Raw genomic sequence first — 6,940 nt, forward strand, 5'->3', positions numbered from 1 at the left:
ACATCTGATGGCAATATTTCTTTTCCCCTATCAGATAGATCCGATAAAAACGCTAAATTGGAAGAGAAAAATCGTATTCTTTAAGAAAATTCTTCGCTCCGAACTTTTCAAGGATTTCTCTTCTATATCTTGTGATTCCAATCATCGGATAATTAGAATAAAATTCGAGGAAATTTCTTCCAACGAACGTTCACGAGTTATTTAAGTCCCTTAACGAAGGGGATGATTATAGAGGCTCGAGAAACAGTCTGATTTAACCAACGAGGGAAATAAGTGTAATTGGTAGTCGCGGCTCGCGAACGAGAGTGCAATTTTTGCACCTTTTGATTCTTCTACTCGTTACGAGCCATTTATTCGTCGTTAACATGATTGCCTTTAAATGAAAAGTTGATGGATTCTCACGGTCATATTCAATTTTTCGCGTTTCTTCTTTTGATGAAACGAACTTTACGATCGTTTCGCGATCGAATCATTTCACTCGATCTCTCTTCACTCCCTTTAAATTCTACTTCCTTTTAATTTTCACAGTACATATTTTAAATCTCTCAAGAGATAAATATTAATTGATCATTTTTCAGATAATTGATAAAAAGATTGAAGGAATGCTTACAAAGACAAAGTTACATTAATTTTTCCATTTCTTTTTTATCACGAATCTCACCAATCACAGCGATCACGACTAAGAAATTTTTCCTGTTACGATAAATTGCAATTTATCTTTAAGGGGAGGGTGAGCAACACTTCTTCTTTCACGGTGTCCCACCGATACCAACGTTGTACGCCAAGCCGGTAATGACGTCACAAAGCGGCGAATTCGAAATTCGATTATCATATCTCGATCGTGGATCGACTCGCGGCCTTCACTTTCAGGGGTTGCTCTCCTCCGCGGCGACGTATCATGCGAGAATCTAAATCGAAAATCGGCACACTTCCGCGACAAATGTCCGACGAGGATCGAGGACGTGAGCCGCCTAATTTATAGCCACGAATTTTTCTTCCTCGGTAGGCGGGGCTGTCGTTCAAATTGCCCGCCATTTGTCTTTCCAAACGTCAAAATTCCCCTCAACACCCCCGAAACGAGAATCCCCTCGTAATCGATTCCGCCTCGATTTCGCGCGGGATATATGATTACGGTTCCGTGTTAAGTGTTTTCTCAGTGAAATTCTAGACGATTTTTTTCTATCGATTTTTATCGATTATTCACCCGTCTTATCGAATAACTCTGTCGGGAGAGTTTGAATAATTAAATAAACATTGCTTGGGATTTTTAGAGGAATTTGAGTCGAATGGATCGAACGATACCTGTAATCGTTTTTTTCTTTTTTTTATTCGAAAAGATATTCGAAATACATAGACACTTATAGAATTTTTATTGTAATTAAGTACCAAGTTTAAATTGATATTAAATTATGACAAATAAAAAGGAAAAAAACCAACAACACACGGTGTTCCCAAGCGGTCACCCATCCAAGTACTAACCGTGCCCAACGTAGCTTGACTTTGGTGATCGAACGAGAACCAGTAGTTCCTACGTGGTATGGTCGTTGGTTAAAAATAATCGTTTTATTATTGATACACTAGATGCAAAAGTAATTCAAGAAATATAATACAAGCCGAATCGTTACAATTTCTGTATACTTTCATCGACGATCCCAATTCTTGTGACGGTTAATCGATCCGCTATCATACATAGAGACAAGTGACAAACACTTGAATAGAAAAAAAAAAAGACTTGAATTTCAAAGCAAAAACTTATTATTGCCAGCTTCAACTTCTCAGAATTCCCCGTCGTCAGATAATCATGATCTATTCGTTCTCGTTTCTGAGCCGACTCACAAACGTTATATTCCCTACATCCGCGTATCGGTATTTACATAAATCATGACGTCGTTGCAGTTTTCCACTGTTGGAAATACGCGTTGATCCCTTTTACGGTAAGTACCGCTATATTTCCTCGGTGAAACGTCACGGAAGTTGAACGTATAGAAAGAATATTTTTCGACCCATCACGAAAATGCTTAACCGAGGGGGGATTTTTCCACCCCTTTGTTTTTCCTTCGCTGTTTTTTCTCTCTCTCTCTTTTTTTTCCGTGCTTCGGAATGGAAAATTGGACGATGATGGGATCAATTGTGTCCTCGAGTAATCTATATGAATAATCTCAGGTTCAGAAATTTTTTCGATCGAATATCGAAGTACAATTTGAACAAGTTTTTCTTTTTCTTTTTTTTTTTTTTATCGAGAAGTTTGTGCGAATTTTCATTTTAAGAAAATTTGTTCTTGCTCGCGATTACTTTCTGAAAAAATAAAAATTTTAATATAGAAGATAGAAAGTGTGAAATAGAAAAAAGGTTTCTTCTTCTCTCTCTCTCTCTCTCTTTTCAATTCTAGTTTCCAGGATCGAGTAACGAAAGTAAAAATTTCAATACAACAGGTTTTTACACTTTTCGAAATAGAAAAATTGTTTAATTCAACTTTCTACATTTATACTCTTAATAAATGTTTACCAAATGTAATTTTTCTTTATATTCCATCGTACATAATCGTACAATTTCAATTCTCCTTTTTGCAAGATTGCAAAATTAGCAAAGATATTCGCGTCTTTAAATTGCCTTGTTTCCTCCTCGATAGGACAATTTTCCAACCCCCTCTTCCCCTTCCCTCTCTCGTGGACCCCGTAGTTTCTATGTTCACAGCTTAATTACGCGAGCGGATAGAAAAATGCTCGAGTCTAAAACTGAAACGAGTGTTTTGCGTCGGTTTTTCGATCCTCTGAACGTTATCGTACAAGTGGTCTCGAATCGAAGCTTTACAAAAAAACGAGAACACGTTTGTCCGGATTAAAATCTGGCTCGTTAATTCGTTCAACCCCTCCTTTTCTTTCCTTCTTTTTTTCTTCTAATATAATTTCTGCATTTAATCCGAATCGGTGAAAATTGTTGACATAATTTCGTTCGAAGAATAAATCACGACGCTTTTAATTCGCAACCAGCGATTAAAAGGACGCGAGGACAGCTTTGATATCTCGACGGAGATTTTTAATTAACAAAACCTCTCTCTCGTCTCTGTTTGCGCGCCATTTCCGGCCAGACCCAATAGTAAGCAATAGCTCCTCCTTTTCCATTCATGAAGCATTCTTAAAAAATAAATAAATTTGGTCCAATCGAAGGGATGGGAAAATGGACATGGAAATCGAAAAAAAAATGAATATTACATCATTCATCTCTCCTTCCCTTTCCCGCACGACGATACCGAAAAATAAAATAAAATTTCAAACTTCAAATTCTCCGTCAAACTCTACAACAAAAACCCTGGCAGCCGAAGTTTTCTGAAAAACAGAGGCAGAAAACTTTAGCTTTCGAATCCAATACTACAATTTCCACACTTTTCAAAAGAATCTTCCCTCTTACGCTCGTTCACCCCTCCAGCACACTCATCGGTATAACCCGTGTCGTTCACGGAAGCGAGAGCATCGGCGGTCGGAATCGAGTCGGAATTTCCGGCGTCGATAAAGGAACAAAACCACGTGAGTAATACTCCTCTCCTCTCAAAAGAAGAAGAAGAAGAAGAAGAAGTTGGCGAGTACCCACGTCGTCGAGCAAAGTCTGACGCTCCTGCCGAGTGACTGACAACGTGTTCCTTCTTTCGTGTCCTTTCTTTCGCCGTTTCTTTCTCTCCTCCTCCTTCCTTACCAGGCTATCCCCCTCCTCCACACATCGACAGAGGTATATCCACACACTGAATCACGGAATCGCGATTCACTCGTTTTTACGTCGTTGGGTTGTGGCCGGGTCCTCCTCCTCTTCATCCGCTGCTCAATATGCTGGCAGACCCGCTTATTTAGGGCCGGCCATAAAGGAACAATGATGTCGTACTTTGTCAACGGGCGGCGGGTCTGCTTAATTGAGTCGAATCTCGGAAGGCGTTCGTGCTTTTTTCTCATCTCATCGCGCTTCCCTCTCTATTTTCTCTCCGCGAAGCGACGTTTGGGGAGAGAGATCGAGAGGCAACTCTCTTCTCGCGGAGAAGTTCTTTTTTTTTTTCTTTTGTGCGAAGAAGAAGGGTGAAGGTGTCGGACGAAGCACGTTGATCGTTTATTTCTTCTTGCTTCCTCCTCTCAGCTTTGGAGGATAAGGTTCCTCGAATGATTGGGGAGGGGTTTAAGGGAACGCTGCGCGAGAAATCTGCTTATTCGTTTTAACTTGATTGTAAATGTATCTGCGAATATATTGGAATTTGTATTGCGAAGGAATAATTTGGTTCGTGTAAATTAATTTTTCTGAAGCTTCTTGTAAATATAACTCTTCCCAATTCAAACGTTGCGTTAAAAGAACAAGCTCAAAATAACTAGAAACGTCGTGATATTCTATCTGTTAAGAAACGAGAGATATTTAATTTCCAAGTTAGAAAAATATTCCTATTTTCAAAGGATCTGTCTCCATAACCTTTCCATCGATTCGAATGATCACGAATGGCGAAGGACAGTGGTCCACCATAGATCGAGAAGGCAGAATCGAATTGGACCCTAAGGAACGTGTAACAACATCGACTCCTCTTCCTTCCGTATCGAGGAATCGTTGCTCGTGTCCTCTTGGAAAAGGAATAAAAAAAAGAGAAAGAGGAGGGGAACAGAGGGAATCGATGGACGCGCGGAGAGTCGGTGAATCGAACACGTTGTTGATTCACGTTTCTCCGTTCGTTTCGAGGAATGTGGGGCACACTCGTTCCGATTTGATTGTTCATCCTGGCGGGAATTCGTGCGGAGTTGGATCTCGTCGGCGAACCAATTGATTCGTAATTGTTCCATGTCTGTTCGACATCCGTTTTCACGAATTCCACCACCACCCCTTTTTCTTCGACCATTCTTCGATCGTCTGATTTCTCGTACGGGAAAATAGGTTAGGGGAATTGATATATCGTTCCTCGATTGAGCAGCGCTTCGATTCCGCTTCTTGATTTTTACTCTCCAAGATCTTTTCTCGAACGAGTACGATTTTACCTACTGTAAATTATACCGTGCTAAAATTTAAACAAGCTCGAACTTGTTTCTATGTCAACTACTTGAAAAATAATATTCTCAAACTCAATTGTCCATTCGAAAAACAAAAGTATCATTAACATCTCGAAACGAGGACAATTGGCGCGAACAATTTCGTAAAATTTCAATTTCATCTCCAACAATATTCCATCCATAGAGCAAAGGAAGAAGAAAAAAAAAACTATTGACGAGCTCTCTGATAAAGCAACGTCGTCTAAGAGGATCAGAGAAATCGTTTCGTTCCACCTTCTCCCTTCTCACGTTTAAAAAGAGTTTTTCTTCGCGACTTCTTGGAGAGATCGAAGCTGCGGAACTAATTTAATCTCGCTTCCGGCCAACTATCGCGTTGTATCGTCGTAAATACAATTCCGCCTGTTCGAAAACGTAATCGTTCGATCGCAGGAATAACTTTTCGAGATACGAAACAGGGAATAAATCGCCAGAAGCCGAGGAAAATTGAGAACAAGGCGTGTACTCGTATTCGCGATCTATTTCGAAACTGGATTTTTTTTTTTTTAGAATCGAAAAATAGAATAGGTGAAAGAAACGTGTATCTTTATGGTTTTTCTATCTATCCAGTTCATCAATATTAAAAGGGATAATAGAGGATAGAATATTGTGAGTTTCTGTCTCTCTAGATTTCTTCTTCGTCTTCGTTCTTTATCAGAAAAATTCTATTTGAATTTTCTGAATTTTGAGGATAGTTGGACGTAAGTAAGTATTTCTTTATTTACTTATTCAATTTATCTCGCATGTCTGTATCATTTTCTTCTCCTCTTTTCGCGATGTTAATGTTATTTAATTAATCACGTTCACTTTTAATCGAATCAATGACACCGGATGGAATTTCCTGTGAATATATTTGTTCAATCGGAATCGGCCACGGATGGATGGAGATTGATCGCGCTTTGTGTATTCGTCTTAGGGACGAATTGATGAGAGAAATTTAGCTTGTGTCCGATTCTGGGATCGTTGAACCGATTTTGATGGGTGAATTGTACAAAGCAATTGATCCATGGATCACTATATAACGTGCAAAAGTATCCATAAATCGTGCATACCTGTTTTCTTAGCGCAACATATTATCAAAAATATCGTATCGAAAGAAAAAAGAAATTCCAAAAATTTTCCCATCGTGTTAGAAACTTTAATTCTACAGACGAAAAAGGAAAGTCAAAGATCAAGGAATTCTTGGAGCTACAATGGAATCTTGCTCGTATCACAGGAAATGATACGTTCTCGCGGTGGACGTGAATTCGCGGTAATTAAATATCGGTCCTCATAGCGTGGTGTGTTGCTCGTTACCCGTTACTGTTTGCCAGGAAATCCCAGTTGGCGATGACCTTTTGTCCCGCTCGTCCATCCACCGCGCCGCTCTGTGTACCGATTTACGTTCCAACGGGCCGATTCTGACCCGATCGATCGATATTTCGCCCCCGAGTCGGTGGCCACCTGGGAACCAAGCCATTGTTTCTTCCGTCACGCAGATTTTACTCTCTCTCCTCTTTTTATATCTTCCCTAAATCCCTAATATTTACTTGTACATTCTAAATTTTCTAATAATTTTCTTCCCTTTTAGATTTCGAGAACACAGTTTCGAGTTTTTTGTCCAAACGATGATGCAAAAGATATAAAAATGTATAAGATAAGATCGAATTATTTATGTAATCCAATTTATCGAATCTAGGGAAGAGCGCAAGAAAAATAATCAAAACTGTGACTTTTTAAACTTTTATGTTTACGAAACAACACGGAGAAAGGAGTTGACAAGAAGGAAAACGAAAAAAAAGCATCCGACGTTAAAGCTAAAAATCCCGGTTGTTCCTTTTCATCGACTTTGCCATTCGAACGTCGTGATCTCCGCCACCAGTGCGCAAAAATAAACTCGTAAATCTTCGTTTTCA

General features: G+C 39.3%; 1 non-coding gene across 1 annotated transcript; it reads right to left on the reverse strand.

Annotated features, from left to right (window-relative positions):
- Window positions 1-1,430: 1,430 nt before the first annotated feature.
- Window positions 1,431-1,549, reverse strand: LOC105737425 (5S ribosomal RNA). The gene has a single exon (XR_004226264.1). It is a non-coding gene; the product is annotated as a 5S ribosomal RNA (ribosomal RNA).
- Window positions 1,550-6,940: the final 5,391 nt, after the last annotated feature.

The sequence above is a fragment of the Apis florea genome, unplaced genomic scaffold (assembly GCF_048593485.1).
Source record: "Apis florea isolate Af1SG1 unplaced genomic scaffold, ASM4859348v1 contig_2291_pilon, whole genome shotgun sequence".
NCBI classification, from domain to species: domain Eukaryota; kingdom Metazoa; phylum Arthropoda; class Insecta; order Hymenoptera; family Apidae; genus Apis; species Apis florea.